The sequence below is a fragment of the Natator depressus genome, chromosome 6 (assembly GCF_965152275.1).
Source record: "Natator depressus isolate rNatDep1 chromosome 6, rNatDep2.hap1, whole genome shotgun sequence".
In the NCBI taxonomy this organism is placed as follows: domain Eukaryota; kingdom Metazoa; phylum Chordata; order Testudines; family Cheloniidae; genus Natator; species Natator depressus.
This window is the reverse complement of record NC_134239.1, coordinates 9,004,164-9,019,214: the sequence shown is the minus strand read 5'-3', so window position 1 is coordinate 9,019,214 and position 15,051 is coordinate 9,004,164. Positions and strand designations below refer to the sequence as shown.

At 53.2% G+C, this 15,051-nt stretch overlaps 1 pseudogene; it reads right to left on the bottom strand.

The window, feature by feature from the left end:
- Positions 1 to 10,351: 10,351 nt before the first annotated feature.
- On the bottom strand, positions 10,352 to 13,831 carry LOC141988567 (carbonic anhydrase 4-like; annotated as a pseudogene).
- Positions 13,832 to 15,051: the final 1,220 nt, after the last annotated feature.

Genomic DNA, 15,051 nt, shown 5'->3' with positions numbered 1-15,051 from the left:
AGGTGGGTATTGTAGTTTTAAGAATGCTTGATAGAGATCCTGTAGGTGTTTGTCTCTGTCTGAGGGATTGGAGCAAATGCAGTTGTATCTTAGAGCTTGGCTATAGACAATGGATCGTGTGCATCATCAAGGATCTACAGCCTATCCTGAAGGACAATCCCTTACTCTCATAGACCTTGGGAGACAAGACAGTCACTGAGGCCAAACATCAACAGACTGAGAGAACTGAAGCATTGCCAGGTGTCTGGCAAACACTAAAAACTCTCTGGCAGGCGAAGAATTGTATCAAGTTGTATGACCGTTTTATTATTTCTAAGAAAATCGAAATAAAATATAAATGTTTTCTTTTCTGAATACCATCTTCAGTGGCATTATTGGCCCACTGGGAGGATTTGAGGACTGGCCCTGGTCCCAAGGCAAATTGAGTTTGAGACCCCTGGTTTAAAGCTTATACAGGGTAAACTCATGAATTGTCCGCCCTCTATAACACTGATAGAGAGATATGCACAGCTGTTTGCTCCCCCAGATATTAATCACTTACTCTGGGTTCATTAATAAACAAACGTGATTTTATTAAGTATAAAAAGTAGGATTTAAGTATTTCAAGTAATAGGCAGAACAAAGTAAGGTATCAAGCAAAATAAAGCAAAAACACTCAAGTCTAAGCCTAATACATTAAGAAACTGATTACAGGTAATATCTCACCCTCAGACATGTTTCAATAAGCTTCTTTCACAGGCTAGACTCCTTCCGAGTCTGGGCCCAATCCTTTCCCCTGGTACAGTCCTTATTAGTTCCATCCGACATCTTAGGTTGAAAACAGGGGCTTTCTCATGACTGGCAACCTTAGGTGGTAAACAGGGGTGTTCTCATGCCTGGCCTGCTTTGTCCTGCTCCACCCCCTTTTATAGCTTTGGCAAAATGCGGGAATCTTTTGTCTGTCTGGGTCCCCGCCCCTCCTTCTAAATGGAAAAGTACCAGATTTAAGATGGATTCCAGAATCATGTGACATGGTCACATGTCCTGTAATACCTCATTCTTCATTACCCAGGGGCTGGCCCACACCCACATGTACACAGGAAGGCTTGCAGGTAAATAAACCATCTATAACCAATTGTCCTAGTCAATGGGAGCCATCAAGATTCTAAACCACCATTAATGGCCCACACTTTGCGTAATTACAATAGGAACTCAGAGTTATACTTCATATTTCTAGCTTAGATACAAGAATGATACATGCATACGAATAGGAGGAATATATTCAGTATGTTATAACCTTTGTAATGAAACCTTACAAGAGACCTTTTGCATAAAGCATATTCCAGTTACATTATATTTACATTCATAAGCATACTTTTATAAAGCATATGGAGTGCAACGTCACACCCCCTCTGCCCACTCAGTCCAAACTCCTGGCGGTGGGGGCTTGTAATCCAGTCCTCCTGAGATATGTTGCGAATTATACCTGATAGGTCATGCGCAGTTCGAGTCTAGGCTGAGGCACATGAACAAAGTCCCCAACTGCAGAGTTCCCAAAGATATTAAATTTATTATGCTTGAGCGCGGTGTCCTCCTGCTAGCCAGAAGGGGACCCCGAATGCAGGTTATACAAAGATTATATACCTTTTAGCAAAGCATGTTGCCCTCGTGCATTCGGAAACCTTAGCCAATAGACAAACCCTTTCCTTATCTGCCACCTATCCCTGCTAGGTACATTCCCTGTGCAAAACTATTACTTCAACTATGCAACATGGTCCTAAAGCAATACACCAGTAGCCTTTCTTATTAGGATAGGAGGCCCACATCACAACGCCAGGAGGCAGGGAGTTAGAAATAGACAAAGTACAGAAACCGGGAGTCGAGACAGGCTGGAAACAAGCGGGAGGGTTTTCACAGGAATGCAGTATCTAAGGAACACTCCTCCTGGTGCATGATGTTGTTGCCGGCACCCAGTGCCGAGAGGCTAAACAACAGCTGGAGTTGGTTTGCTACCCGGTGTGCTACACCCAAGAATCACAACGGGGTGGAGAAGCAGAAAAGTTTATTTGCAGCTGCAAAAAGGTACACGGAGAATAAAATCTCAAATCCTGCACACAGAGCAGGAAGTTACACAGGCTTTTATACATCCTTTTTCCCAGCATACCTATCCAATAGCAAGCTGCCCTAAGTATCCATATAGCCAGCCAATCCAGTTCCCAGCTAGTTCCCTTGTTCTCTGTATCATTTCTTAAACCATACATAAAGCTGCTTTATTCAGCATTGTTCTTCCATATCTGCCCTGTTTGGCCTTGCTTAGTTTCAGGCAGTCTGACTCTGCAGCATATTGCTGCAGATCCTCAGCATAACTGCTGCGAGTGCCTCCAGGCGGGAGGGGGGGCCAAGGACACCTGGGCCTAGTGCGAGGGGGCTTCATCGACACTCGTGGTCTTCCATCCCCTCGAGTTACCTAGTGGCCATGCCGCAGTGTCCCCAACAACTCCCTCCTTTGAGAACACTCAACAACCTTGGCTCTGAGTTTTCTCACTTAGGCTACTTAATTCTTTACAATAGGACTTTGCATAAGCACTTTGTGATAGCCCTGAAGAGAATGACTTATTAACTTTTGCAAAAGGGCCCTAACACATGATACTGCACCGCATAATACCAGTAATGCAAGCAATATAGGAAAGAGAAGTTTCAATAGCAGGCTAAATAAACCACCAAGCCAAGACGACAAACCCCAGCCTGAAAACAAGGTTTGCAACCAATCGTTCTCTGGGGCAGTATAGGCAACCTGTGCTCCGGCTCGGGCATGGCCCTCAGCCTGTACCACCTTTTCATAGATCTCATAACTGCTATCATTTACATATACACAACATCGGGACCCGACGAGGGCACAAACCCCTCCTTGGGATGCCAAGAGATAGTCCAAAGCCAGCCTGTTTTGGAGGGAAAACGTCCTGAGCTGCTGTACCTCTTTATTTAATATTTTTACTGCTGATCCTAAATCACTAACCGAGTCCTCTAACTCTAAGGCAACTTTCTCAAGTACCATTTGCAGCCTTACAGTATAGCGGCCTATGCATGCCATGGCTGGCCCGGTAAACAGTGGCGCTATTCCCAGTACAGAGCACCCTACAAGCTTCTCGGTTGTGAGGGAATTCTTCATATTGTCCTCCAATGCCGTAGTCAGTCGCTGCAGGGTCTTTTCTCGTGACTCAACAGAGGTGTCTCGGGCATTTCTAATCTTTCCTTTGGGCAGTGTGGCAGCTATTGACAGATGAGGAACTCCATGAGCTATATAACAGCTACCTGTCCAGTTGGCTGGCAGCACCTTGTAAGCCTTTCGGCCACATACAAAATAGTGACCCTGTAGGGCCCAGTAAGGACTGTTTCTTAAGGGGATTCCTGGGATATTTAAAGCTGCTTTGGCTGCTTTTCCAAACAGTTCATATGCCCCTAAGGGGGCATCCCATCCTCCTGATTGGGTACAAGTGGGGGCGTTTCTAATTGCGCCGTTCAAATTACACTCGCCATAGGGACCACTACAAACCCACCACTGGCTGGCTACGTTGGAGATGTTAACTGGATGGCAAGTTACATTTCCAAACCTTTCTTTTGTGGTAAGATTATTTGTAAGAGTTTCCCTAAAAGGGGAGGAACCATTACACCCACACTGTTGGCCTCCCCTGTTGGTCTTTACCCAATACCCATCAGCCCACTGTGTAATAACACAGGAGCTTTTTCCCACAGGACGCCCATAGTGATCAGATTGGTTTCGGGTAAAACATAACACTCCCTCAGTGAGTACTGCAACTGAATACTCCTGGCCCTGATAGGTGGCCTGCTGTAAAGAGGTCTTATTCCAGAACGGCGAGTCCGTTCTTTCCTGCTCTTTGGTGGCGGCTAATTCTGCTAGGGTCAGGGGCAGCATGTCAAGGGGCATTCCCGTTTTGGGGGACCGTGGAGTCGGAGCACATACCCAGCAATCAGTCTGGTGTGTTAAAGTAGCAACATGGTGCGCAAGCAAAACAAAGGAGTTATGCTCCCGATATGCACAGTTTGGAAATAACAATACAGAGAATAACAATGTTACCCAATTAATTATCACCAGAGTCTTCCCAACCCAGGGTCTCCAGTACCTGGGTGGGCCCATTTTAGCGTTAAAGTGCCCGCTATTTGTGTCTTTTAAACAGTAGCTTTAGCCCGAGATTGTCACTAGATGAGGAGTCAGCAGGTTGGACGGTCCACTGTTCTGCTGACTAGGGGGCGGGTACTGCCTTCAGACGAGAGTGATGGATCCAGTTCTTGTGTCCCTCGATCTTTGCCGCTGTATGGGAGACCAGCAGGACGGTATAGGGTCCTTTCCACTTTTCCTGGAGAGGCTCGTCTTTCCAGGTGCGAACAAGCACAGAGTCACCGGGCTGTAAGGAGTGGACGGGAGAGTCCAAGGGGAGAGGCTGGGAATCCTTGGTATACCTGTGAAGAGACAAAAGAACAGCAGACAGGGAACACATATACTGTGACAAAAAAACATTACCAGCTCCCATTCCCCTGACGGAACCGGGGTGCCATTCATAGGCCATGCCCTTCCAAACATAATTTCAAAGGGACTAAGCCCTAATCTACCCTTAGGGAGAACGCGGATACGGAGTAGGACGAGGGGCAAAGCATCAGGCCATCGCAGTGAGGCTTCTTGGCACACTTTTGAGAGATGCCGTCTAAGGGTCTGATTGGTACGCTCCACTAGACCACTGGCTTGCGGTCTCCAGGGCGTATGGAGTTTCCAGGGGATCTGTAAGGCATGTGAAATGCTTTGAATGATTTTTGATGTGAAATGTGACCCGTTGTCAGATTCCATCCACAGGGGGAGTCCAAAGCGAGGAAGGATCTCCTTAACAAACTTGAGGGCCACTGTTCTGGCAGTGCAATTACGGCATGGGAAGGCTTCTGGCCATCCGCTGAACCGATCCACTATGACAAGGAGATATTTGAACCTTTGGGTCCGGGGAAACTCAGTAAAGTCTATTTGCCACACTCGTCCGGGGCCCGGAGTGGGTTCTAGGGCAGCTGGTGGCACAGGATGTCCCGGTCAGGGGTTATTCTTTTGGCAGACTAAGCAGTCCGCTTGTACCTGGGCAGCCAGGGGTCGGAGTCCGGAAGTGATAAAGTATTTTCCCATTAGCTGGATAAGTGCTTCCCTGCCAGCATGAGTGGTTTGATGTAGTTTCTGCAGCACCGGCTGGATCAGGCCCTTTGGTAAGAGGACCTTCCCTTCGGGGGAATGGAGCCATCCCTCCTTTTCCCGGAGACCGAGTTTCTCAGTTAGCTGTCTCTCCTCCCCAGAGTACTGAGGGGTTGGAAGCTCCCCTACTGATGGGATAAGGGCATGCATATGGGCGTTCTCAGTCTGAGGGGACGGCAGGGTGGCAGCATGCTTAGCCTCTCTATCTGCCCGGGCGTTACCTCTGGCCACATCTTGATCCTCCCTCTGATGGGCTTTACAGTGTACCACCGCCACTTCCGAGGGAAGTTGTACGGCTTCTAGGAGCCGGAGGATTTGGGGCCCGTACTTGACTGGGGAGCCTTGGGCTGTCAGCATTCCCCTTTGCTTCCACAGGCCAGCATGAGCATGCAGCACACCAAAAGCATACTTTGAATCAGTAAAAATGTTGACCCGCTTTCCTTTTGACAGTTCAAGTGCATGGGTCAGGGCTATTAGTTCGGCAAGCTGGGCAGAGGTCCCAGCAGGCAAAACTTCAGCTTCCACAGTGTCATGGAGGGTCACAACAGCATAACCCGCCCTCCTTTGCCCATCTATTACAGTACTGCTACCATCAGTGTACCACTCATAATCTGCATTTGGGAGGGGCACATCCTTTAAATCCGGACGGCTGGAGTACTGGGCATCTATATCTCTAAACAGTCATGTTTCTGTTTCTGGCAAGAGAGTGGCTGGGTTAAGGGAGGGGCAAGGCTGTAAGGTGACTTCAGAGTTCTCTAACAGCTTAGCCTGGTACCGAGCAATCCGAGCCTGGGTGAGCCAAAGCCCTCCCTTTGCATCCAATACGGCTCGGACCATATGGGGAGTATAGATTTGCATAACCCCTCCCAATGTTAGCTTCTCGGCTTCCTCAAGCACTAGGGCAGTAGCTGCCACTGCCCGTAAACATGCCGGCCAACCCTTTGCAACCTGATCCAGTTGCTTAGAAAAATAAGCCACGGGATGTCTCCATGCTCCTAACAGCTGTGTAAGCACTCCTAGGGCCACCCCCCTTCGTTCATGTACATACAACTGAAACGGCTTAGAGAGATCCGGCAGGCCCAGAGCCGGGGCTTTCATCAATTTTCTTTTCAGGATTTTAAATGCCCCGTCAGCCTCTGGGGTCCAATAGAAGGGGTCATGATCTGCTCCTTTTACACAGTCGTACAGGGGTTTAGCCCACAGTCCAAACTCTGGGATCCAGATCCTGCAAAAGCCTGCCATACCCAGAAATGCCCTGAGCCGCTTACGATTACTTGGAGTAGGAACTTGACAGATAGCTTCCTTTCTTTCGCTTGAAAGCTGACGCTCCCCTTGCCGTATGTGAAACCCGAGGTATCGTACCTCTGGGAGGGCGATTTGAGCCTTACTCCGTGCTACCCGATATCCCCGGAGTCCAATAAAATTCAGGAGGCTCACGGTGGCTTTAAGGCGGGGGTTTGGCCCACAGTGGCAATTAACAAATCATCTACATACTGCAGAAGGAGGGTCTCCTCATTATCCCACTCCTCTAGGTCCCTGGCCAGAGCCTGGCCAAAGAGGGTGGGGGAGTTTTTAAATCCCTGGGCCAACACTGTCCAGCAAAGTTGCTTTTTAACCCTTTTTCGGTCCTCCCACTCGAAGGAGAAGATCTCCTGTGACGGGGTGGCAACTGGGATGGTAAAGAAAGCATCTTTCAGATTGAGGACTGAAAAATGGGTATACTGTCCCCCTATAGAAGCCAATAAGGTATACGGGTTAGGGACAAGAGGGTGCAGAGTCTTAACCCATTCATTGACTGCCCTTAGGTCCCGTACCAGCCGATACGTGCCATCAGGCTTCTGTACGGGTAGAATGGGAGTGTTCCAGGCTGACTGACATTCCCGGAGAATACCATACATTAGGAATCGATCTATAGTTTTCTGTAAACCTTCTCTGGCTTCCCTCTTGATTGGATACTGTTTTACTTGCACTGGGCCTTTCCCTGGTATGAGCTGAATAGTAATGGGGGTCTGGTGGGTGGCCTTTCCTGGAATCCCTGATGCCCACACGAGGGGGTACACCTGGTCTTCCCACGGGCCCCATTCTGGGGCTTGCATGGCTGAGGGCTCAACTGCAAGGGTCATGATCCATGCATTCTCAGGGGGTAAGGTAAGGGTTATTTCATCCTCAGTAAAATGCAGGGTGGCACAGAGGCGACAAAGCAGATCCCGTCCCAGCAGAGGTGTTGGACACTCAGGGAGGTATACCAGCTTGTGGGATATAGTCCTGTTTCCCAAAGCGCATTCCGCTGGGGCACGCACTGGGCACTTGGTGTCCCTGCCTGTGGCTCCCACCACAGTAAGGGAATCTGCTACTGGCAACTGAAGGGGTTGATTTACAGCAGTTCGTGCTGCTCCAGAGTCCACTAAAAATTCTATTTCTGAGCTTCCCACCCGCATCTTTACTCAGGGTTCTGGGGGTAGAGTGGTCCGTCTCCCCTGACACCCCTATTCCTGCTCCGCCATCGCCATCACAGAGGCACCCCCCTTTTCTTTCCTCTTTGGGCACTCATTTTTCCAATGTCCCTCTTGTCGACACAAGGGACACTGGTTGCGACCCAGTCGTCTCTCCTGCGGGCCCGGACGTTCATGTCCACGGCCCCTTCCTCCCCAGCCACTTCTCTTAGTGCCGGCCTGTACCGCTGTTACCATCAATCTCACTTGCTCTCTCTCCTTCTCTGTCTCTCTCCGACTATAAGCTCGGTTTGCAGTCTCTAAGATTTGTGCCATGGTCATGCCCATTAAATCCTCTTTTTTTTGTAACTTTCTCTTAATATCAGGGGCTGCTCTGCTCGTAAAAATTCCCTTAATAATTGACTCAGTTGCCTGATCATCGGGGTCTGCATTAGTGTTCTGTCGAATGGTGTCCCGAATACGCTGTAGAAAGGCCCCTGGGCTTTCTTTTAAATCCAGCATTACTTCATATGGCTTTGCCCAATTATTATGTCGGATAGCCGAGTGACAGAGTCCATTCAAAAGCAACTCCTTATAGGAAGTAAGGCGGGTCATATCCCCATGATCATTTGGATCCCACCTGGGGTCTGCTCAGGGGACTTATGCATCCGGGTCAGGGACATTAATACGACCCCGGTCGTACCGTCTCTGGGCCTCCTTCCTTGCCTTGGACACAACCTGTTGTCTTTCAACCTCAGACCATAGGGTTCGCAGGAGGATGTTACAATCATCCCAGTCCGGCTTATGACTGCTGAGGCACCCCTCAAAGACTGAAATAAACTGGCTTGGGTTCATGGAGAATTCCCCAGTCTGTGTTTTAAAAGCTGCTAAGTCTATTGGATTGAATGGCACATGGGTGTAAACTTGCATAGTGGTAGCCTGACGTCCCTCTGCCCCTGGGCAAGCCACAACGGTCTCGGTAAGCAAAGGATAGAGTCCCACCGAGGGGGCAATCTCTGTAACCCGAGGCGTCCTACCCTTATAAGGTGGGGGCATGGGGGCCGAAGGGGACACCGGCTCTGCCATTACAGTGGGGGTGGGGGTCTGGGGACTAACATTAGCTGCTACCGAACCAGTCGGAGTCAAATTACAACTCTGCAGAATTACAGCTCTATTCTATTTCTTAAAGCCATAAACGCTTGTGCATACAAATATTCATTCCATTTACCCATTCACTGACAAAACAAAACTAATTGGAGGATTGTGTTGTAATTAATTGACCCTCCTGGTGGCCACCACTCCTGGTCCTCTAGTTGATATTGAGGCCAGTCAACTGTACAGAATCGTTTTAATTGGCTCTTAGTCATCGGATCCGCACCAAATACCTTCCAGTTTGCTAGAATGCATTCTAGGGGCGTACAGCGTGCCCTAACCCCTGAGCTCTGTCCCTGTCCCATACCTACAGGGTAACTCTGGGAGTCCCCAGGTTGCAACAGAGCATACAATCCGGATTTCAAAAGGTTCCTACCTTATCCAAGGGACCGGTTCTTTACCGTCGTCCACAACTGCTCCTCCCCTATGTCCAAGGGACCGGTTCCTCACCGTCGTCCACAACAACTTCTCCACTATATGAGTGCGTTGCACCATTGTGCCCTCCGGGGTCGATCAAATCGCGTCTCCTCCGAGGCCCCGGTGAACTCACCGGTGTGCACTGGGCTTCGGTTCTTGTCACAATCCTCGACCTGCAGGAGGGGTCCGGGCAAGGCTAAATTGCAGGCTCGTCGCCCACCCAGGGACGCCAAAAGCTGCTGCCAGCACCCAGTGCCGAGAGGCTAAACAACAGCTGGAGTTGGTTTGCTACCCGGTGTGCTACACCCAAGAATCACAACGGGGTGGAGAAGCAGAAAAGTTTATTTGCAGCTGCAAAAAGGTACACGGAGAATAAAATCTCAAATCCTGCACACAGAGCAGGAAGTTACACAGGCTTTTATACATCCTTTTTCCCAGCATACCTATCCAATAGCAAGCTGCCCTAAGTATCCATATAGCCAGCCAACCCAGTTCCCAGCTAGTTCCCTTGTTCTCTGTATCATTTCTTAAACCATACATAAAGCTGCTTTATTCAGCATTGTTCTTCCATATCTGCCCTGTTTGGCCTTGCTTCGTTTCAGGCAGTCTGACTCAGCAGCATATTGTTGCAGATCCTCAGCATAACTGCTGCGAGTGCCTCCAGGCGGGGGGGCCAAGGACACTTGGGCCTAGTACGCAGAGCTGCTGCGAGTGCCTCCAGGCCGGGGGGGCCAAGGACACCTGGGCCTAGTGCGAGGGGGCTTCATCGACACTCGTGGTCTTCCATCCCCTCGAGTTACCTAGTGGCTATGCCCCAGTGTCCCCAACAACTTGCTTGCTTTTAGACAATGGTGGGCCCCAAACCAAAATGGAGTCACATATGCTAACTTTTCCTTAACAGATATATTAGCTGAAGGTTGTGTTCCCACCCAGTCTCCAAGAGGACTGCGATCAATGCTGTCTCCAGGACTGTGGAACAAAACCTATCGCTATTTTATCTATGGGGAACTGAGGCCCAGAGCGGGGATGGTGCTTGATGACGGTCACATAGGGAGTCTGTGGCTGAACCAGGAATGGAACCCAGGAGTCCTGGCTCCCAGCACCCCCTGTATCTGGCTCTGTCCCTTTATAGGTGCCAGGCAATTGCTGCGGTACTGATGAGCAGAGGGATCAAGGCTGCAGGCCGCAGGGTGGAAGAGGAGCTGGGGGCGACTCGGAGGCCCGCCGAGGCCTGCACGTGGCGATTCCCAAGGCTCTGCAGAGGCCGGTAGTTGTTCTGTAGCCGGGGCCCAGCATCTGAGTTTGTGGAGCTGAGGATGGAGGGGAACGCAGCCACCTGGGGAGAGAGAGACAGATTAGTGGGGGGGGGGGTCAAATTGAGGGGGGAGGCAAACTTGGGGTGCCCTACTGAGTGCAGAGGAGGATACCCCATCAATGGAGAGAACTGGGAAGGTTCTGATGGGGACCACTTTGGAGCAGAGAGAGTGGGGGTCTGAACAGCAGAGGGGAGGTGAGCTGGAAAAAGAGCCCAGGAGCCCTGACTCCCAGCCCCCTCTGCTCTAACCCACTAGACCCCACTCCCCTCCCAAAGCTGGGGAGAGAACCCAGGAGTCCTGACTCCCTCCCTTCCCCCCAGCCCCACACTCACCACACCAGGAGGCACCAGGATGAGGTCGGGGAAGACAGTCCAGACCACGACTTCGTCACAGTTGGGGGTGGTGAGGGAGCCCTGGTAGCGGTAATAGCGGGCTAGGTCCACCGAGCCTAGGAGCCCCCGCAGGGAGAAGGAGCCGTCCAGATCCGTTTTCTTCCCTGGAGGGGCAGAGGGAGAGTGAGGGCCCCTCCCAGAGCTGGGGATAGAACCCAGGAGTCCTAGCTCCCAGCCCCCCTGCTCTAACCCACTAGATGCCACTCTCCTCCCAGCTTTAGGGACAGAACCCAGTAGCCCGGACTCCTAGCCCCAACCCCGCTCCTCTCATCCATTAGTCTCTCTCGCCCCCTGGTGGCACAGAGCTGTACTGTCCCCAGCCCCAATGCTCTGCCAGCCGTAATCCACCTCTCACGCACCCCAGTTCAGGGGTTACTCACCCTTCAGAGCCACCTTCTTCAAGTGTTGGGTGAAGGAATCCCAGGAGTGGGAGGGGCGTGTGTGGGCTGTTGCCTGAGGGACAAGACCACATGAGTACAGCAAATAGGGAAACTGAGGCGTGGGGAGGGCTGGGAGTCATAGAGTGACTCAGGGTAAGACTCTGGTCCCTCCTCAAATCGTTAGATACCATTTCCCATCCAGAGAACCCAGGAGTCCTGCTGCCCAGCCCCCACTGGACTCCGCTGCCTGTCCAGAGCTGGGGATAGAACCCAGGAGTCCGGGCTTGTCGCCCTGCACTGCCTCACCTGGAGGAAGAAGGCCAGCACAGCGATTCCCTCGGGATCCTTGAGGGCGTCAGCCACGCTCAGGTTGTTCTTGGTATGAACAATGTGGAGCTAAAGGGGGAGAGAGAGAAAAATTGGAGACTGCCCCATATGGAGCCCCCGCATGCTCCCTGCAGCACAGAGCCCCCTGCGGAGCCCCCGCCGGCTCCCTGCAGCACAGCGCCCCCTGCTGAGCCCCCCACCTGCTCCCTGCAGCACAGCGCCCCCTGTCGAGCCCCCGCCTGCTCCCTGCAGCAGAACGCCCCCTACCGAGCCTCCTGCCTGCTCCTTGCAGCACGGTGCCCCCTGCTCTGCCCCACAGCCCACTCCAGACCGCACAGCATCCCCTAGCTCTGCACTGGGGCACTGGGGCCAGTGCTGCGCCCCCTGCCTCTCTCACCTCCATGGAGAACCCTTGGTAATTGATGAAATGCTCCGAGCCAGGCTGGGCTGCCCCCTGGCCCCAGTGCAGGTGGAAGGATTTGGCTGTGTAGATAGCTGGGAGCCCCTGGGCGCTGAGACGGAGCCCATCCGCTAAAAGCACGTCCACTGTAGGGGGTGGGGAGAGAGACCAACACAGGGAATGGGACCCAGGCGTCCGGAGTGGCAGTGCTGGGCACTCACTCCGGGGCAGGGACCAGGGTGGGGAATGGGACCCAGCAGGGCTGTAACATGGGCAGGGTGAGCAGGGCAGCCACCCAGGTGTGCCCTACTGTTTGGAAACCGTCACCTCCTACCAGGAGCCGGTGGCTCAGAAGCTGGTGGGAGTGACCTGCCCGCTTGGGCCCCTGGGTCTCTGAGCTGTGGGAGCCAGGGTGCTGGCTGGCTGCCAGGCAGCCCTCCCTGCCCTGTGCCCCGAGCCAGGCCACCTCTGCACGGCCAGGTGCTCCCCAGGCAGGGCGGGTGGCACGGCTTCTCTCCCCTTCTGTGCTAAATGGAAGGCAAAATCGGGGGCGGGGGCCCACAGGCCCCCTGCCTGCCCCCCCATGTGTCGCCTCTGGGGGGGCACAGATATGTTTGCTCACCACAGGTACTAAAATGCCTAGTTCTGGCTCTGGGACCCAGGCATCTGGCCTGGCAGTGCAGGGTGCTCGGTTTAGGGGCAGTCTGTACCTACCTGTCGTCCCCTTGTTTTCCATGGAGATAAGCTTCCTGGCATCCCCATAGCCAGCGAGGGACACAACCCCCAGGTGGGGATTGTGGACAGTATCAGGGGTGACGATGTTGATCGGGGACTGCCTGGTGCCGTTACAGTGACCCAGAGCCGCCCATGTCTCTGGACCTGCCAAGAGGGGAGAAGCCAACAGAGAGGGGGAAGGGCCACAGAAGAAAATGGGGGAGGAGTCAGAATGTTAATCAGCTGGTGTCACCCACCCCAGAGGTGGCTGCATGATGCAAATTTTAGTCCAGGAGTCAGGATTCCTGGGTTCTGTCCCTGACTCTGGCAGGGGAGTGGGCTCTGGTGGGATAAAGTGGGGGAGCTGGGAGTCAGAACTCCTGGGTTCTCTCTGCAGCTCTGGCCAGGGAATGCTGTCTAGTGAGTTAGAGCAGGGGAGGCTTCTGGGTTTTACACACGGCTCTGGGAGGGGGCTGGAGTCTTGTGGTTTAGAGCAGAGAGGTGGGGCTGGGAGTGAGGATTCGTTGGTTCTAGCCCTGGCCCTGGAACACTGACCCACCCCTTCTCTGTGCCTCAGTTTTCCCACCCACCCAAAAAGTGAGAAAACAGTAATTAATCCCACTCTGGGTGAGGTCAAAGGCTGGACGTCTGTGTCTCAGGGGATGGATGGGTTCTCTTACCGCATTTTGGGTCTTCGTAGTACCAGGAACCTGCAGGACATAGAGAGATGGGGGAGGGGGTCAGAGCCGGCAGGTGGCCAATAAATAACCACATCCTGCTGCCCCCTCCCTCTCCTGGGCTTGGCCCCAGCAGGTAGGGTCACTGTAGAGCAGGGTCGGGGCGGGATGGGGAGCAGCTTTACCTGTTGTATCGGCACCGGTGAAGCCGGCGCCCAGCAGCGTCCCCAGGACAATGAGGTGCTGGACCCAGGCAGGATTCATGTCTCCGATGTCACCTGCTGACAGCAACCTGGAGAAAGGATTGGAGAGACTGGATTCAACTCCCCTGCCCTGGTCCAGCCAGTGCCCCACCCTGGGGCCAGATTGGAGCCTGCGCCCTAGAGGGGACGGGCCCCATGCCTCATTTCCCACCCCTGGAGCTGGCGCCCCTAGAGAAGACAGGCCCCTAGGGATGCTCAGCAGCAAGCAGCTCTCACCTGCTCTGTGCCTGGTGGGGGAAGGTCACACTGCAGGGGTGAAGGGCTCCTTGCAGCTCCTTATATGCATGGGGTCACCGCCCAGCCCAGCCCAGCCCAGCCCAGCCCAGTGCAGCTGGAGGTGGAATTACAGGGAAGGGATGAGTTACATCCACGGGGTGGGGCAGAGACAGAGAGAGGTTGGGAAGGGAGGGAGAGAGAAAACCAGGGAGTGGGAAGGAAAGAGGGGGACGGTGAGAAAGAGGAGAAAGGGGCGCCAACCTGGGAGGCCGTGGGCACCCCCTGTAGGGGGAGAGCTGGTCTCAGATGCCCACGTCGGCTCTCGCTCTTCTTGGAAGGGATGTGCAGGGGAGATGGCGCAAGAAGGAAGTGACACAGGGCAGCCCGGCGTGGGGCACAGCACGTCCCCCGCTGCTGGAAGGGTACCTCACACCCACCCTGGGGTGAGCAGATGTCCCTGAACCACTGCCCCTTATTGCCCGCCGAGAGCTTGGGATGGAACCCAGGAGTCCTTGTTCCCTGCTCCCCCTGCTCTAACCCACTAGATCCCACACCCCTCTCAGAGCTGAGGGCAGAACCCAGGTGTCCTGGCTCTCAGTCCCCACGTCTAAATTATTAGACTAGATTTTTGCCACCCTCAGTTATTGGCACTCAGAGGATAGAGAGCACCCTCTATTGAGCCCCTCCCACTCCACTCCCGGCAGCACAGCACCCCCTAATGCTGCTCTGGGGCATTGGGCCAGCCCCCTCTCCTGAACTACCAGGTGTGTTCATAGCCCCCTGAGGGCGTTCGGCAGCTGGCGGGTGTACAAGGCGAAGACGCTGATGTCATCTTCTGAAACCCCATGATACCCAGATCTGTTTCCCCATCTGCTGAAACTCAAGCTGGGCGGATGGAGCAACCGTGCTTCCTGGGTTTACAGGTTCTCATTTCCAATTTAACAGGCTGGGACTGACTCACAACAGTGTCGGGCTGGTGTCTTTCATACACCCTGCTCAACATGTGGGGAATACCCACAGGTCTCCAGGAGCCGGAAGACTTCCTTGAACCCCTCAGCTGGGGCTAGAACCCGGAGTCCTCACTCACGACCTCCCATCTCACCTACTAGACCCCACTCCCCTCCCAGAGCTGGGGGGAGAA